This window comes from Tursiops truncatus, chromosome 9, assembly GCF_011762595.2.
Source record: "Tursiops truncatus isolate mTurTru1 chromosome 9, mTurTru1.mat.Y, whole genome shotgun sequence".
In the NCBI taxonomy this organism is placed as follows: Eukaryota; Metazoa; Chordata; class Mammalia; order Artiodactyla; family Delphinidae; genus Tursiops; species Tursiops truncatus.
Genome location: NC_047042.1, coordinates 55275073 through 55294748, shown reverse-complemented (window position 1 = coordinate 55294748; position 19676 = coordinate 55275073). Strand labels below are relative to the sequence as shown.

Sequence of the window (19676 nt, the reverse complement as noted above, 5' to 3'; positions counted from 1 at the left end):
GTCCATCACAGAAACGTAACTCCCTTTCAAATTAGAGCTAAGAAAGATTTGAACTTCAAAGGGGAACTCTTCAATTACAGGTGAATCAGAGGACTTTTCTAGTAACCTCTTAAAATTATGAATTCTAAAGAAAAAATAAGATGACTTTTGTGTTTCAGAGCACAAGTAAAAATGAATGAGTAAATAACAGGTGGGAAAAAATGCTACATACAAAAAGTGAAAAAGGACTGCACTGATCCATCTGTTTGAAGTCAGTTCTAAGTTTACTGGAAACTTGAAAATCAGTAACATTTCAGCAGAGGCCCTAAAACCCAAAACAATTATCCATTGTCTCTTTTACTGGTTAAGACTCACATCTAGTGGCTTCATCAGTATAGATAGCACAGAGACTGCAAAGAGTACTGTGGGGCTTGGTGATTTCAGAGCTTGCTCTTGGAATATTTATCATTTTAGCTCAGTAAATAGCTAGTTCTTTGTCAGAAGGGAGATAAGCAGGCACCCCTATCAGTCTTGGTACTTTCAAAAGCACACTGTGGAACATCCATCTTCCCTCTGATGACCATCCAAGCCTAGAAAGTAAGTATTTAGACCTTTGTAAAGAAGAGTCATTCAAATAAGAAAGAAAAAACTTAACTGAATAGTAACAAGAGGAAAGATGAGGACTGGGAGCAACCAGAGACAGAGATTCAAGAGCAACGGCAGCTGCGCTCTGCCATGGTTGAGGGCTGGGGCTGGGGCGGGGGGATGGCTACGAGGCAATTCTAATTGAGGAGTGTAGACTGAGGCCATACCTAGGCATCTCAACCTCCATCAACACAAAAGCAAACTTGGTGTCCATGGGAAGCAGGATGGTTTTCCCAACATCCATTTATGTCTTCATTTAATTAATACTTATTGAGTTCCCACTGTGTATACATACATATCAGAGACATATCATGAGTATAAGGAGAAGGAAAAGAGATAATAAAGCATACGATAGGTAGAAAAAACAGTCCAAAATAAAATAATAACTAATTTGAAAGAAGAAACGATGCCAATTGTGGGACTCTGTAGCTTCATGTAGAAAATAGTATTTCAGCTGGGCCTTAAAGAAAAGGTAAGATTTGGACATACAGATACACTACGTGGGACTGGTGTCCCACCCCCAGATATTTTTATTTAATTAATCCAGGGTAAGACCAGGCATGGGTAGTTTTGCTTTTTTGAACACTTCCCAGGTGATTGTTACGTGCAGCCAAGGCTGAGAATCCTGAGCTAGAATAGGGCAGACACTGAGACTGGTAGTTTGTACCCTTGGAAGTTTGTACCAAAACTCTGTAAGAATATCAGCTCCCAGTGTGTCATGACTCATGAATTGACACAATGCCCCACCGATAAGATACAGGAAGAGAGGCCAGAACAAAATACTGACTTCAACATAATCATAGTCCTTTGGGAAGTTCCATTTATCAGATGAAAGGCAATAACACAGGACATTTATGGACACTGTTTGGTGCTCTGGTGGACTCCCTACCAGAACAGCTCCCACCTGAAGGAACTAAATGAAGAACTGGCCACATGGAATCAGGAGTGGACAAACTCACAGACTGTGCATAATGCTACTTTTGGATCTGTGTTTGAGAATAGAACCAGGAACACCCAATGGTCTCACCATTGTGGTGGTCTCTGTGAAAATTCAATAAAGCAAGCATGAGCTTTTCTCAATGAGAAGGCACCTTTCAAAGTCTGAACTTGAGAAGGTATGATATTGTAAGCTTAGGTGGACCAAATATTTGCACTGGGCAGCAGGGAATCTTCCAAGTGTGAGGCTTGTGAACATGTCTGAAAGAGTAAAACTGGAATCATATAGCTTTAGAGTGGCCTCCTTCTGTAAGTAAGTAGAGCAACTTGTGTTCCACTTATCTACTGCTTGAAACAATTTATCATTCTTTCTCATAGTTCTGTGGGTTGCCTGGCTCAGCTGACTGATTCTCCCTTGGTTCTCTCACACAGTTGTGGTCAGACAGTGGCTGGGGTCATCTGAAGGCTCCACGGGACTGGACATCTAAGATGGCACACTCACGTGGCCACTCGCTGTGAGCTCAGCTAGACCGCTGACTGGAAGGCCTACATGTAGCCTCTCTCTGTGACTTGGATTTCTCACAGTATGATGGCCAGATTCCAAAAGACAGGAAGTAGAAGCTGCCAGTTTCTCAAAGTCTGGGTCCAGAAACTGGCAAATATCATTTCCACTATATTCTGTTTTTGTTTTGTTTGCTTTTTTTTTACCTGTGACAATGGTCAATTTATTGCCTCTCAGCTGTGTAATTTCTTCTTTGTCAGCAGAGTTAATGTTAAGCTTTGTCAGTGGAGGTGCTGGAGGAGGGAGGGCTTTCTCTTCCTGGTTCTGATGTGCTCCTGTCACCTGTAGCTTCTGTAGCTCCTGGCTCTGCAGTTCGAAGCAGCCAGCAGCGCGCAGCAGCAAGCAGCTTCCCCGGGCATTCCTTTGGTTTGGTTCACAACAAATTCTGAGGAGTGCCACTTCCCCGTGGGAGGTTTCTCCAGGCACCTCAGATGGCAAGTTTCCAGCAAGTTCCACAGTGAAGATTTCCAGCTCGTTCTTCTGGCACAGCATCAGAGCAACTTCACAGTCATGTAATGGTCACGGCCATGCCTTGACTGTATTCTGTTGACTAAAGCAGTCACAGAGCCTGCCCAGATTCTAAGAGAGGGGACTTAGACCCTATATCTCGAAAGAGGAATGTCAAAAATACAGCCATCTTTAATCTTCCACAACTTGTCAACAGATTAGCTCTTATTCTCAACACCATATATTTGAGCTTTAAATGGGTATTTTTCACAGTTCTTTAATAGCAACTCCCACAGCAAATAAAAAAGAGCAATACTATATACAATACAACTATAAAAGAGTAATATTGTGTTATTCTTCACTGCAAGCTCATCACCTATAAGTCTGAGTTGGTTTTTTCCAGCAGTCAGGATGAGTTTGCACCAAATACCTCTTCTCTCTGCCTAGTTCCCTCAGTGACCAAAAACATTATGTCTACAAAGACAGGGGCAAAGACAGGGTAAGAAGGACAATCAGTGGACCAGGACACAGATCAGGCCACACAAAAGGGTCAAATCCACAGCCTGGGTTTTACGGCCACTCTAGAATGTTTCCACAGATCGTGACTGCTGGAATTCTGCCAGCGTCAGCCCCGCAGTCCATGATGATCCAGCGCTCGAGAGCTTCTGCATCGCTAAATGCTTGCGGGGCTCAGAAATCAATATCTAATCACCCTGAAGCTGGAGCCCGATATTCTGTACACTCAGCAGTGTAGGTTTCTGGTTGCTGGGTATATAAAAGTTAACGTGGGAAGCAGAACATTCGTTGGAATGAGCTGCATTAAAAATATCACCACTCTGGTTCAAATCACTGTTAATGACATTTATCGAGTGCTCATTTGGCGAGGGTCCCACTTTACCAAGAGCTATAAGATGGTACAAAGGAAACAGAAGACGCTTTTTTTTTTTTTTTACCTCAGAAGCTAATGTTACCTTTTTCTTTTCTCACCTCTTCACTAGGAACAGAACAGCTAGATTATGTCTCAAAATCTGTCAGCTTTAAAATCCTGAGTAATGGGAATATCAGAATGGGAACATCAGCTACACCTGGTTCCCTGGTAGGAAACTGCTAGTCTCTTTTCAGTGAGGAGCCTATTAAGAAACCAACTAGGCCTTTTAGTAAGCTGTTGTAGAGTCCCAGGTGTAGCCAAGTCCTTACTGTCCCTTCTCTGTCCCTAAGCTATATAATTCACACCAAATTCACAACAAAATCCCTAATGAAATTTCTAGTAGCAGCTAGACATCTAGCTGGGAAGTTTGTACATCTAGTGATGTCCCTTCCCTTTTTTATAGGCTAGCTCCCCTATCACCTAAGAAACGGATTTGTGTAACACTTCCTAGATGAATGCTTCTCAAACATTAAGGTGCATACGAATCTCACTGGGGATCTTGCTACAACGCAGGTTCCAGTTCAGCGGGTCTCAGATGGGGTCCTGAGATGCTGCTGCATTTCTAACAAGTTCCCAGGTAATGTTGATGCTGCTGGTCCTCAGACCACACTTTGAGGGGCAAGGATAGAGGTTACTATGGAGAGAGCTTTACCTGCTTCCGGCAGTGTTCAAAGGAAGAAAAACAAAACAAAGGTCTCCAGTTCCCTATCTCTTCCTCTCTCTCACTCAAGCACTAGAGACTATATGACAATCAAGCCTCAAGAATAGCCTTGGGAACCTCAAAATTCTCCAAGTTGGATATGAAAACTAAACTCCAACCGTGACCTCAGGTTTAAAATATCAACCCAGTTTGCAGACACCGACAACCAGAAAACACTGAAAACTTAATTTGAAAGCTTTGACTCTATCCTCACAGTCATGAATATCAGAGAATCACTTGAAATTCATTGTCTTTTTTTGACACCAAAAAAAAAGAGGGTGCATGTTTGCTTGCCTTATAGGTCCTGTAAATTTGTTTCTTGACTGAGAGTTTAAGACAGAAAGTTAGAAACTAAACTTTTTCCTGAAGCATCTATATATTAGAAGCATAGAGGTTTGGATTTTTAAATTTATTTTGGTTTGAATTATCTAGATATTTGTCCTGACTCCTCAGATCATGCTAAGAACTTATTTTGTTTTTTCCCCAAGTCTTTTATGTTCCTTATCCACATATTATCTTAGGTCACTCTGTCCCTTAAGGTCCATAAAATTGGTTCAACCTCCTGTTCTGTACACTCTGGAATGCCTGCCCAGGACCTCTTCATGTTCCTGGGGGAACTTATGTTCTATGCTTATTTCTATTTCAAATTATACTGAGTGTCTGTTCTCTACTTCTTAGCTTTCTTTTTCCTCCTAGATTATCCCCAACCCAGTCCCACCTTCATTTCAAGCTCTTGTGTTTTTTTTACTGAAGGTCATAAGTGGAGGATTTTACTGCTGCACTGCAAACAAGCAAATTTAAAGCATGTATCACACAGCACCCTTCTTGAAAATTCCATCAGGCACCTGCCTTCAGTACATCTCTGGACCTTTTGCCTTCTTGCTGATTATTCCTCTTCCCTTCCTTCACATTTCTCTCTCTGCACCACCTCTCTCCCTGATTGCCCCTGAACAGTCCAACTGTGTGTTCACCCCCCAGTAATGCAGAGCAGTTTGGCTCTCCACATTCTCTATTCCCACACTGTGCCAAACTCACTTTTTAGGCAACATGCTAATGAAGTAGGTCCAATCTTCGGGCGCTGATTTGTTTATTCTTGTTCCACAGATGCTTTAACCCCAAATTCACAGAGCAGTTCCTGTAGTTCAAGTGAAAAAGTGAGAGTGGTTAGTACAAGGGCTCCAAAGCTCTTAGTAAACCTATCCAAATTAGATACCACTCGTTTGCATGTATCGATGAAGAGATCGGTGGACACACACAAACACTCAATTTTGGAAATGACATCACAAAGCTTTTCCTTTTTCCTCTAACTTAATTCCTTCAGAAAAAGAGAAAAGCACCCCTGACATCCAAGAAGCTGACCTAGTACTGTTAGCTGGGCCTTGACATTCTCCTGTTGAACATAAACAGTTTCACAGAAAATCATCCTCAGACAAGGCCACTCTGTGACCAGGATGGAATGAGACAAAAACACAGCCATTTAGTGATCGTATCTAAACACAGACAAAGCGTGAACATTGTCCAGACCACAGCATAGCAGACAGCCTGGCTAATGTGAGTGACTGCTGCTTCTTTCCCAAGTACAGCTTTAGCTCTGCTGCACTCCCTATACATAAGATTTACAGGGATATTCAATAATAGAATTGTCCTTGATTTCAGAGAGTAGCAATCCAGGATGAACCTCTGCTTCCTTGCGTCTTCCCCAAAGTACTCAATCAAACAAGTTCTATAATAAGTCCTTCCTAACAGCCTCTTGCTGAGACACACCATGGTTGCCCATGGTGTGCATTCTCCCTTTCTGGGATGAGTAATAAGCATACTTGTTCAAATCCAGGGGTGTTCCTGTGGGACTTCGACTGGAGGGCAATGACAGGAAGCAGGACGGATTTGAAACAAAGGTTGAAAAAGCAGGACCATGAATATCTTGCCTCTGGCAGACTGTGGTACAAACAGTGGTGTGGCACAGGTGAAGTAGTGACTGTGTGGCCATTTTCTTCCAGGACGCCATTTTGCGACTACATGGAAACTAGACGACTACCACTGATGCGATCTACATGAGTCTATGTAAATAGCAGCTGTGCAACTGGAATCTGCATCGATGTCCTCTCCAGTCCAAATTGGATTTCTTCATATAATCTCTACACCTTGCATGCTGTGATGTATCTTTACACACAAAGACTTCTACATTTTTCATTTTGAATACAAAATAACATCCAGACGCTCATCTGAAGACTCCTGGCAGACTAGAGCACCACCTGTTCTTGATTTTTTTTCAACCAATTAAGCATTTGAATTGTTTCTCATCTAAATTGAATTTGCTTTTATTATTTTTTTCCTGCCCTTGTTCTTTTCCACAGCCATCAACAATATCTAGTAAACAATTGCTTAATGTGCTAAGGAAACAAAAGTGAGGTTGTAGGGAAGTGAAAATGAGAGGGGATAGTATGGAGTGAGGAAGGAGAGCTGTAACCTGGCACCAGACCTGGGACTGACCTTGTGTGAGGTGACCTTGGACAGGTCACTGCACCTCTCTGGGCTTTGGTTTCCTCTGCCATAAAATGAGGATTAGATGAGGTCTCTGAACTTTTACAAGGTAAAACTGGCACCATCCTCCTTGCTCCCCTTCACTTCCTCCTGACTCAGAAGAGGAGCAACTTCTTCATTCTAAGACTCTCCCTTCCATTGAGATTCCAAACTCACCCTTCCTGGGTTCAGTCAAGTTGTTGTGCTTTCTCTTGAAGCTTTGATTCCCCCCCTTTTTTTATTCATTAACTTCTTCCCTTTTTTTTACCAAAAGCCCTACTACCAATTCACTGTCAAGAACTGACCAATGATTTCTATTCTTTCTCCAGAGTCCAATTAGTAGATTTCCCGCTGACTCCATGCTTCTTCCTTTGCATCTAATCCATTTTCAACCACTCCAGTTTTCAAGTGATTTGGAAAACAGATATGAGTTCAACACAGCTCAAGGAAACATTTTGCTTTTAAAGCAGCATGTGTTGTAAATGATTGCTAACACAACAGTGTTACACTTACAGCAATCAATATGTATTTAATAACTTGTTTGAAACAAGCCATATTTCTATTTTTCCATGAAATTAATCAGAAGTGTTCATGGAAATCTTTATGGAACACATGATTGTATGAATGTAATTTTTAATTTAATTTGCATTTAAGCAAATAGGTTAAAATTTTTTCAACCAACTACTAATTTATTTTCTTTGGCTTATTGTTTTATTAATTTATGATTGCTTTTGTTAGACTAGAAAAATATATGAGAAGTCAGTTCTCTTAAAAGGACTAGACTGAACTTAAAGTCTGTGCCAGTTAAATAACTGAAAACCAGCTTTTGCAACTCTTTGAAACAGGAAGTACAGAGTTTTGACTATCTTTGCCCCAAAAACAGCAAGTAGAGAAACTCAAGGCTTGTCTCCTCTGCTCTCACATTAAGGAAGCCCTGAACCCACTCCCTGACAAGCCTCGAGACTGAGGAATAGGCACTGACAGGACTAGCCAAAGGTGTAGCTGCTTTCAAAGTGATTTCAGTAAATGATGTCATTTTGTTCTCATCACTCTAGGAAAGCAGAAGGGGCAGATAAGCAACCTCCCTTTTTCTCTCCACAGTCTCCTAGTGTCATATAAAAGATAATCTTCCTCACCTTCACTCATGAATTCATGCATCCAGAAACATTTACGGTGCACTTATCGTCTGCCAGGGACTGCTCTAGATCACTGGTTCTCAAAGTGTGACCCCCCCCCCCAGGCCAGCAGCAGCAGCAACAACACCTGAGAACTTGTGAGAAATACAAATTTTCAGCCCTAACCCACACCTACTGAACAAAACTCTGGGGATGGGCCAGCAATCTGTGGTTTAACAAGCCCTCCAGGCGATTCTGATGCCTGCTAAAGTTTGAGAACCACTGTTTTAGATAAAAATAGTAGCAGTACATATGCCTTGGCTTCAAAAGTTTCTCTAGGTCAGTGGAATAGATGGCCAGGTAAATAAATCATTAAAATATAATGAACGGGGGCTTCCCTGGTGGCGCAGTGGTTAAGAATCCGCCTGCCAGTGCAGGGGACACGGGTTCGAGCCCTGGTCCGGGAAGATCCCACATGCTGCGGAGCCACTAAGCCCACGCGCCCCAATTATTGAGCCTGCACTCTAGAGCCCGCATGCCACAACTACTGAAGCCCGTGCACCTAGAGCTCCACAACAAGAGAAGCCACCACAGTGAGAAGCCCGTGCACAGCAACGAAGAGCAGTCCCCACTCGCCACAACTAGAGAAAGCCCACATACAGCAACAAAGACCCAATGCAACCAAAAATAAATAATAAATAAATTTTTAAAATATATATATAATGAACAACATCCAGACTAATAAAAACATAGAAGCAAAGCAAAGTAAACTGACCAGTAGCATTCAGAGAAGGCCCACTGACTCTAAAGCACTGCACTGTGAAGAATTATGAAAAAGGGAATTAAACAAACAAAACGTTCTTTAATGAGGTGTGGGATCTCAGGCCTCTGTGCTCATCAAGGGAACAACAACATCAAAAATGCTGAAACCAGTCTAGTCCAAATATAGGATCTCTGATTCTCCTTCCGAATTCTGTGACTCTCTGCTCCCACTCCACAAGGAGATTACAATCAAACTTGAAGTCAGATACTAAGAATTTCAAAAAGGTTGGATTCAGGGGCTGCTGTAGTTCATTTTCTTTGGGGAAAGGTAGTAATCAATTCTCTGAGTGGAAGGGAGGTGAGTGCTAGGCGTGTCTCTTACTTTGTTACCAGCTCCCTTATAACACCAACAACTTCCTACGGAGGAAAATCCAATGACCCATCCCTGTCTTTCTAGCCGTGATGAGAGAACGAGGGGCTTGAGGAGTTTCCTTTAGTGTTTCTCCATGCAGATCTCTTGATGGGAGCCTATATGCAAACATATCAGCATTATCCCTTAGTAACAGCTACCATCTGGATAGCACTTTTCCATTTACAAAGTGATTCATCTATGTTATCCTATTTACCTTCCTTTGGTCACAATCCTATGACCAAAGGGTCTCTTTCAATTCTTATTAAGAAAAAACTCAAAAAACCTTGTAGGATCAGTGTTATGGGTTGAATTGTGTCCTCTTAAAAATCAGACGTTCAAGTCTTAACCCCCAGTGTCTCATAACTTGGAAACAAGGTCGCTGCAGACGTACTTAGTTAAGATGAAGTCATACTGGAGTAGGGTAGACTCTAATCCAATATGAACAGTGTCCTTATAAAATGGGGGAATATGGAAACAGACATGCACACACAGAGAGAACACCATGTGAACATGAAGGCAATGATGAGGGTGACACTTCTATAAGCCAAGGAACACCCAAGATTGCCAGCAAACTACCAGAAGCTAGGAGAGAGGCCTAGAACAGATTCTCCCTTATAATCCTCAGAAGAGACAATCCTGCCAACACCTTGATTTCAGATTTCTAGCCTCCAGAACTCTGAGATAATAAGTTTCTGTTCTTGAAGTCACCCAGGTTGTGGGACTTGTTATATCAGCCCTAACAAACTAATACAAATGGCTCCACCAAAATCTCTGAGGGGTACTGGCCACAAGTGGCTTTGGTGCCACTTCAACAGAGAGGGCACAAAGAGGAGTCAGTGGCACCCCACTGTGGCACGAACCTTATGAAGCTCTGGCATCTCACAGGCTTCCTTTCATCAACAGTGGTGCTCAGGGTCGTAACCAAAGGAGCCAGCAGAACTGGCTGGCACAATGGGATGCTTGGGGGACCCAGCAGAATCCCAGAGTAGAAGGAAAGAGGAAAAGCTGAGGCTGCCACTTGTCTGGGAAGGCATGTGTGACATGAACCCCCCCATCCCCCCCATCCCATGGGACCCCCATGAACACCTTGGGGGCTATTACCAAGCAGGAGGTACAATTCCCCCACCAACAAGAAGAGCAAAAGTCACTGAAACAACCAGTTTAATCTGATCAGAATTTTAGTTAAGAAAATGACTCTTAACTTTGAGTTCTGTTCTGGGATTGCTCTGTTCATCCTGGGAAAAGCAAAGCAGAAAACTCTCACTTCCCATAGCATTAAGGTAGAGATGTTAACCAGAATCATTTTGTGTAACTATAACTGTATAATTAATATAACTAGCTTAGAAATAATTATCACAGATATTTTCACAACCCAGAACTGACAACTGTTAATAATTGTAAATTCTAGTTGGCAGAAATATCTGTTAGTTATATTATTCTTTTTCCTTTTCTGTTTTCAAAAATATCTCCAAAAAATCTTTTTAGAGAACTCTTATCTACCAACCTATCTGACTATAGATCTGACATTTACCAGCATTGTGAGTTTGAGCAAATGTTTTACTCTCTCTGAATTATTTCCTCATCCACAAAGTGAGGTTCATAATAATACAAAGTTATTTATGAGGATTAGAGGTGATGTATATAAAGAGGTGATGGTAGACAGTAGGCATCCTCAAAATGGTGACTACTCTTATTCTGAATCTCCTCACTAATGTCCCCAACGTGTAATCATCCAGTCCAGCCATGAGCACTTTAAACTTTGACAAGGAAACCTGACTTCTTAGGCTGGCCTGTTACATTTTTTCATTCTTCATTGTTAGAAAGTCCACTAAATAGTCTTCCTGCAAGTCACTATGGTTCTAGTTGGGGCACAACATCTTTCCATTCGGTATTCTTTCAGCACTTTAATTCAGCTAAGAATCTTCCACCCTCCTTCAGCCCCCGCCCCCCACCTTTAATGCTTCTCTTTTCCATGTTTAAATGTCTCAATCTCTCTATCATCTCAGATGGGACTTAATTTTCAGTTCCTGCACCATGATGGTGAATTTCCTCCAAGCACGCTTCCATTGACATTTACCTCTCTAAAAATTGTAATGCCTGGAGTTGAGATTGGAGCTGAACTCTTCTCCCTACCCCATATCCTTGTTCTAGATCATGGATGGGCAAACATTTTCCATGAAGGGCCGGATAGTAAATATCTTCACCTTTACTAACCATACAGTTTCCATGCAATCACTCGACTCTGACACCATAGTGCAAACGCAGCTATAAGAGTATGTCAAGGAATGGGCATGGCCATTGAAAATGGGAATCTTTCTTTAGTAGAATATCATCTAAAACAGAGGTCAGCAAATTGTGACCCATTGGTCAAACATGGCCTGTTTTTGTAAGAGAGATGTTTTACATAGCCATGCCCATTCTTTGACATACTGTTTATAGCTGTGTTTGTACTACAGTGTCAGAGTCGAGTGACTGCACTCTTGGCATAGAGAAAATCTGATTCCCTCATGATGGAAGTTTTCCACAGATACACAGCAGATCTGGAGCTGCCAAGTGGAGAACTTTGCCTTCATCTATATTACATAGCATCTTGATAGATTCAGCTCACCTCGCTAACCTGTTGAGTACTTTTTGGGTAATCATTTTATTATCTAATGCGCAGAGTCACATCCATCCTTTCCTTTGTTTATACATTATTTTCTCCTTTATTCATAAGCTGTTTGAATAATTAAGGTATTTATGTGTAGCAATTAATTAGCAACTAATGAGGCACAAAACCCCACAAAATTCCTTTCACCAGCTGTTCATAATTCAACCCAATTTTTTTTGTTCACTCAGACTCGGGTATGTCCTTAATTAACATTTGTTATCATTTCCTGCCTTGATGACTCAGTGTCTATAGTGTCACGAGCCTATTACTGGCACAGGAATGAAAGGAAAACTGGATTCTGAGTCAAAACGCAAATATTATTTCCATTTTTGTTACTTATTAGTTTGAGCACTTAAGCAGGTTAATTAAGTTCTCTCCATCTCTATTTCTTCATGCATAAAATAGAATAAATAATACGTTCCCTGACTATTTCATAAAGTTAATTTGTCAAACATGGACATAGATTTGAAGGTTATTTTCTCCATGTGTGTAATGTGTTTACTATATAGAACGATAGTCACAATACACTGTTAGCAGAAAAAGGTAAAAGATCAGTGTGACCTTATCATTTTAATTTTTCTGGAAGAAACCACATCAAAATGTTAATAATGGTCATCTCTGTGTGGCAGAATTACAAGCAACATGTATTTTGCTCTTTTTTGCTTACATGTAGTTTCTATGTTTTCTATAATAAGCAAGTACTACTTGTATAATAATAAAAGGTCAAATTTTAAAATAATTGCTTATTTAATTATAAAATAATCCATGTTAATTCTAGAACATTTGGAAAATACAGAAGAGTATAAAAAAGATTACATATATTAACATGTACTTACCTACTGGGGTGTTACTACAACTCAAAAGAGGAGTTGCAGGAAACCATCTTTAAGGTGAGTTCCCACATTCCATGGTTACTGGTACTCACAGAGTTAGCCTAAAAAAGCAGCTGAATAACCTACATGCATCAGGCAACATTTTTAGTATGTAAATCTCCATGGCAATTTAAATAAGGAATTAAAATGGCTATGGCCCATGTAATTAGGGGTGACTCATGGAAAGTCATGGAAAGTCATTTCAGTTGGCAATGCTGAAACTTACTTTGTGATGCTGTCAAAAAGAGCAACATATAAAGAATTAGCTTGTTTGGGGGACCTTGATTTTAAATAACTGGAAATAAATAAATTTTCTCTAAAAGAATAGATTGAAAAAACAGAGTAAACAAGACTTTTAATTCCTTTAAAGGGCAGTAAAGTAAGAGTGAACTTTGGAAAGGGCTTACATTCTGCACTAGAATTCTTTCAAACGCCTCTCAAGTCTAAAGCACAAAGTCTAGCTGTTCCATCACTGTGACTCTAAATCAGCTCTAAAACTTGGGGAAATACACTAAGGCTAATGCAGAATATTAGGAGCTTATATATAGCACAAACAAATTTCTTCCCACTCTTGTATTACCACCAAATGGGAAACAGAATGAATTCGTGACTGACAACCTATACAGCAAGTACATTTTACATTCTCCCTAAACCTTAAGCCGCATATAAGAAGCCCCTGAATAGAATTTCATAGTGATCATAAATATAGTATCCCAGCAATTCTCTTTCATTCTTTTCAGAAGGTTTTCTGCAGTGGCTAAAACTGCTAACTAAAAATAAACCCAGAGGGAGAAAATATTTACAAATTATATATCCAATAACAAACTTCTATCTGGGATGTTTATATCAATAGAACACTTACAACTAAATAGTAAAAAGACAACCCAATTTTAAAACAAGCAAAGGATCTGACTAGACTTGTCTCCAAAAAAGATATACAAATGGCCAGTAAGCACGTGAAAAATGCTCAGTATCATTGGTTATCAGGAAAATGCAAATTAAAGTCACAGTGAGATACCACTTCAGACCCACTAGAGTGGCTATAATCAAATACATGGAAAATAATATATTGGCAAGGATGTACAGAAATTGGAAGCTTCACATGCTGGTAGTTGGAATGTAAATTGGTACAGCTAATTGGGAAATAGTCTGGCAGTTCCTAAAAAGGTTAAACATAGAATTACCACATGATCCAGCAATTCCACTCCTACACATATACCAAGAGAGAGGAAAACATAAGTCCACACAAAAATTTGTACACTGTCCATAACAGCATTACTAGCAATACCCAAAAAGTATAAGCAACTCAAATATCCATTAAGTGATGAATGGAAATATATGGTCATACAACAGAAAATTATAAAAAAGAAATGAATACTGACACAAGCTACAACATGGATGAATCTTGGAAACATTATGTTAAGTGAAAGAATCCAGTCACAAAAGACCACATATTGTATGATTCCATTTTTATATAAAATGTCCAGAGATAAGCTAATCTACAGAGACAGAATGTAGATTAGTTGTTGCCTAGGGCTGGAGGAGAAGGTGACTGGGAGAAAACAGGGGTGACTGCTGAAGGCACACATTTCTTTTTGGAGTGAAAATGTTTTAAAATTGATTGTGGTAACAGTTGCACAAGCCTGTGATATACTAAAAATCATTGACACTTTTAAAATGGGTGAATTGTATAGTATGTGAATTATATCTCAATACAGCTAGTACAAAAATAATAGATAATTAGAAGATAAATAGGTAGGTAGGTAGATAGATAGATAGGTAGATAGGTAGCCGGCAGAGAGACAGGTAGATGGACCGACCAACCCAGGGCAGAGCTATTGAGCCTGACTTCCAGAGCTGAATGGCTCTCAAAATTTGTCTAGTGAAGACGGCTAAGCCACTGCTAGGTAATGGTGTCTTCTCTTCTTCTACCTTCACAAATCACTCCATCAATGAAAAATAACTGGTGCCTTGGTGGTATGAATTGGTAGATTGGGACTGACATATATACACTAATATGTATAAAATAGATAACTAATAAGAACCAACTGTATAAAAAAATAAATAAAATTAAAATTTTTAAAAAAGAATCAATTTTTTCCCTCTTAAGGGTGATATCATCCCTGTTAAGAATATATGTTTTAGATGAAATCTTGTCATTTTATGCAATGTTAATTAATAAAATTAGTAATTATAAATAATTTATAAAATTATAATTTATAAAATTATAATAATTTTTATAATTTATAATAAGTTAATTATATAATCATTATAATTTTATAAATTATAATAATTATATAATCATTATAATTTATAAAATTATAAATTATTTTATAATTATATATAATTTTATAATTATATAATTTATAATTATAAATTATAATTTGTGGTTTATAGTGGTACCTTCACTAAAGTTAGTTCTATCATTTAAATTTTTTAAAAAGATATAAAAGTAATTATTTTAACAAACATCTTTTGACTACTTGTTAAGAGACAGGTACTGTGTAGAAATTTTCTGACTTCTTTTACCTACCTTTATCTCCACTCTCTATATCAAACATTTCACCCCACTTACCAACTATGGAGTCTTTAGGACCCATCCACTGAGCTGGCATCCTGTCAATCCCATTCCAGTCTGGGATCTGATCAAAATAACCCCATTCCTGTCCCCATGGAAATACAGACTCCTTTTTCAGAAAGGAGAATGTCATTTAGATATGAAATTAAGTATTTTGCTTATTCAGAAACAGTGATGTAAATCCATCATCTGTATTAATAAGGAAGCCATATTTATGATATAGGAATAAGAAAAAGTAAGATTAAATTTAACAAACACTCTGCTCTGTCATATGTGGCAGATCTCTGTTATACCTCCTGTAAAAATATTCATATTTCCTTAATGACAAATTTGCTAATGACACATGAACTTACCTTTGCCCATCTAAAATGTAAAGCTCTGTATTTATATGAACATCTATATCAAGATGTGTGTCTATTGCTGTAAATAGTGATAGCTCAGGAATTGCTTTTTAGTACTCATTTAAGGTATTAGTGAACTTATTAGTTTATTAAATTATTATTATTTTCTCACCTAGTCTTAAGCCCCTTTCCTTTTCAATACTATAAAAACCACAACACTTCTGGTTTTCAAGATGGCTGTTTTAAAACTGTCAACTCCCTGCTGAAACATTTCACTGCAAGCTTAAATTAGAAGTACTTCTGACCTTTCTAAGCCTAAAACAAGACACGGAGCTTTGTATCTTCTCCTCCTTCAGTGGCCTTCAGCCCCTCTTCACTGCAGATTCTCATGACCCTGGCCACACCCTAGACTCTTTCCTCTTGCTGCTATGTGTTGGAGGCAGTTGCTTGTGCTGTAAAGAAGATATTTGCTAAGAGTCTCTGGTCTTAGCCACCATTCCCCAAAGGACTCCCTAACCAGTGAAAGTAAACACAGTGGGTTGAGCTGGACCATAGGGAGCACCCTTTTCCCAGAACCTAGTAAGTCTCAGACTAAAGCAATACATGAGGGCCTCACTGCATCTTGGATTTCTCCAAAAACCAGGTAGCCAAAAGGAAGAAAAAGACAAGGGTATGAGGCCACAGTGCTTATGTATTTAAGCTGCATGGACAAGGAAGGCAGAGGAAGGAAAGATGGACAGTAGCCCTCAGAATAAACCGTGATCAGCTAACCACTTTGGCCACATTGGTGAAAGAGAAAAGAGAGTAAGTCATATCCATGAACTGACATCTTTTCTCAAAATGACTTCTCCATGAGTAAATGTGGCCTAATCAATATCCTGGATCTGACCAAGGAGATCAGCACGTCTTCTACTTTGAGTAAAGGAAAAAATGTAGGCACAGGGAGCCTCCCCATTCTTTGAGGCCCATGATTTGGAATACTCAACTTTTGAAATCTTAAAATCCAATAAATTACCAACCTCCTTTGACACCTCCATTTTCACTTCAACTATTTGTTGCCAGTACTCTTGCCCCCTTGTCTCTCCACTTGATCTTCGCTGGAACCCCCAAGCCTCTTCCTCGCTCCCCAAATAAGCAAATGAACCATGCTGTAGGAGACCACATTGTCAGACCAGCAACTCAGAGACACGCTGCACCCAATTCTTTTGCATCTTCCAGTTCACACTTTCTTCCATTCCACACAGATGTTTTTCCACATCTCCAGTCCTCTCTGATGCCTCTTCCTTCCTTTCCACCCCACCCCCCTTTTCCCTAGCAGATGTGCTTGACTCCCTCTATACAGAGAAAATACGTTTGTGAAGGCAGGAAATTGAAGTTCTTGCATCTGAACCAATCCTATTTCCTTCCCTCCAGTCTCATAGAAAAAGATGTTCCTTCTCTTCAAACCATAAGCAATATGCACATCGTCCCTGAGTAGGATCTACTTGTGTCTCAGTAATACTGCTAGAAATAGAAGTCCTTATCTTAGTGTTTGTTTGATTTGCATTTCTCTTAATATGAGGGAAGTTGAGCATCTTTTAAATATTTTTGTACACACTGGATCTTCTTTGCCTGTTTTTTCCATCTGTCATTTTCCCTCATCCTTTTTTTTTTTTTTTTTTTTTTTTTTTGGTACACGGGCCTCTCGCTGTTCTGGCCTCTCCCGTTGTGGAGCACAGGCTCCAAACGGACGCGCAGGCTCAGAGGCCATGGCTCACGGGCCCAGCCGCTCTGCAGCATGTGGGATCTTCCCGGACCGGGGCACGAACCTGTGTCCCCTGCATCGGCAGGCGGACTCTCAACCACTGTGCCACCAGGGAAGCCCTTCCCTCATTCTTTTTGACCTTTTCCTTATTTTCCTTATTTCTTCTTATTTTTCTTCTCTTCTTAGTTGATCCTCTATGTCCTTTAATATATTTTAGCAATATCTGTTCTTACTGTTTTCCTTCCACTTTTGCCTTCATTTCTATGATGATTTTACCTCTTTTCTTATATTCCTTTCTTGAGCTCTTCTAGTTTACATCTTCTCCTACATTTCACCATCTCTTCCCCTGGGCTCTTATATCTCTGTTTGAAGCTCTTATTTCATAAAAACAACTGTTATACTGATTCTTTTTAATTCATGCAATATATTTTGTCACAATACTCATCTGCTCCAAGGCAACATTTTTCTCATGAGTATTCTCTAACATTTTTTCCTGTTCCTTCTTCCCTTTCCCTATGGTCTATTTTTATATGGATTCTCACTTTTTGGTTCCTCATTATTGAAAGGGATGAGTTTTTCTGGAACAACTAATTGCAAGTGTATGTTGGGAAGGGGCTGGTGTCATTTTCCAATCCAGGTGGAATTTTCTCAGTAACCAGTTTTTTGTGAGTGGTGGTGATTGACAGCAGTGACGCACAAAAGAAACTTTCTCTTCTCCCCTGATGCCATGATACAGGGAATCTATTTCCTCTATATATAGCCTTTCTGAGTGACTTCTTATTTGGTCCTGCTTCCTCGGATTCTTAAAAGCAAACAAAGTCCCAAAACACCCCTGCCTCCTAGATATGCATCCTGTTGCGATGAGGGTTTGAGGTTTTGTACCTCAAGGAATTTCCACTTTACCTTTGCTGGCTCCTTGAGACCTGTAATCTCTACATTCTCATAAATTCTCCCCTTCTCTATTACCATTGCTCAGGGAATTTACAGTTCCTTAGTTTCATCAAAACTGTTGTCCGGGAGTTTGCAGGGTTTTCTTGAGCTCATTTTTGTGGGGATGATTTCTAGAAAGAGCTAGAGGAAATGCCCAATTTATATTGTAGTATTCACAGCAGAAGTCTGTCTCTTTATATTTTCTCTGAAACCTTGCTTCATGTGCATTTTTCAAGTTCTACATTTTTCCTCAAATTTAGTAAAGAAAATAAAAATCTTCCATTGTACTTTACGCCTTTTATCTACCACTGTGCTCTCTTTTCCCATTCACCGAATACTTATTAAATGGCTACTGCTGATGGGGACTACACTCAGTACTAAGGTTATAATGTTGACCAAGATCAGTGATGTCCCTACTCCCCCGGGGCTTACAATCTGGGAGAAAGAACTCAGATTTAAATAAGCAACATAAATAATCTGCATTCACTATCCCTACTTTCCCCACCTCCATTCACTTTTCAGCTCTCTGCAATCAAGCTGCCACCCCATACTCCTGCTATTATTTAGGCAACATCGCTGGAGAAATTTTCACTGACAAATCCAGTGACCATGTATCGGTCTTCATCTCACCTTTCTTCTCCATGGCACAGTTCACCATTCCTTTCTTATTAAAATGAGCTCTACCCATATTTCTATGGCCACTCATGCTCCTCATCTGCCCTTGCCCTCTCTGTCCTCTGACAGTTACTCCTGCTTGTCACTGAGAGCTGGAATTCTCGAGGGCTTTGTCCTTAGCCCTCTTCTCGTCACTCTGCATGTTCACCCTAAATGACTTTACACACACACACACGGTTTAGCCACTCTTTCTATGATGAACAACTCTCAGATCTGTATCTTTAGCCCAGACTTCTCTTTTGAGCTCAAAGTTCATATATCAGCCACCTCCTGGACATCTGCACCTGGATGTCCCTCTTTCAATTCCAAATGGATAGATCTAAAACTGAATTGATACCTTAATCTCCAAACCTATTAGTAAGTCTATATTCCCCAGACTGTTCCAGTAGCTTTACCAAATACTCCATCACCCAATGCTAAAACCAGCCATTTACCCTTCATCTCTGCCACTTTGATACCTTTTATGTGTTGTATTTTAAATCTGCTCCCTTCCCTCTAAGCCCACCTTTACTTCCCTAGTCCAAGCCCTCACCATCCCAGGCCCGAACTACTGCCGTAGCCTCTTAGCTGGTCTTCCCGCCTCACTGTCCCCCTCTCTAGGCAATACTACCAAGAGTGCCAAAGTGATCTTCCAAAAATGCAAACCTGATCATGGTATACTCCCATTTCATTTAAACCTTTTAATTTTTCCTCCTCCCCATGGATAAAATATAAACTCCTTACTATAATTTAAAAACCTTTCATGATCTGGCCTCTGCCTACCACCCTGTGTCCTGTTGCTTCCCTCTCTTCCCTGCCCTATACCCTATGGTCTACTGTATCTCTTACTCTCTCAAACCTACCATGCTAGTCAAAGCCCTATATCATCCGACATAATCCT

General features: G+C 39.9%; 1 long non-coding RNA gene across 2 annotated transcripts in view; it reads right to left on the bottom strand.

Annotated features, from left to right (window-relative positions):
- Window positions 1-19676, bottom strand: part of LOC109548576 (uncharacterized) — a 187600-nt gene that overhangs the window by 75290 nt on the left and 92634 nt on the right. For both annotated transcript variants that reach the window (XR_012333989.1, XR_012333988.1), the window contains exon 4: window positions 5233-5332. This is a non-coding gene — a long non-coding RNA (uncharacterized lncRNA). The remainder of the gene's footprint in view (window positions 1-5232; window positions 5333-19676) is intronic.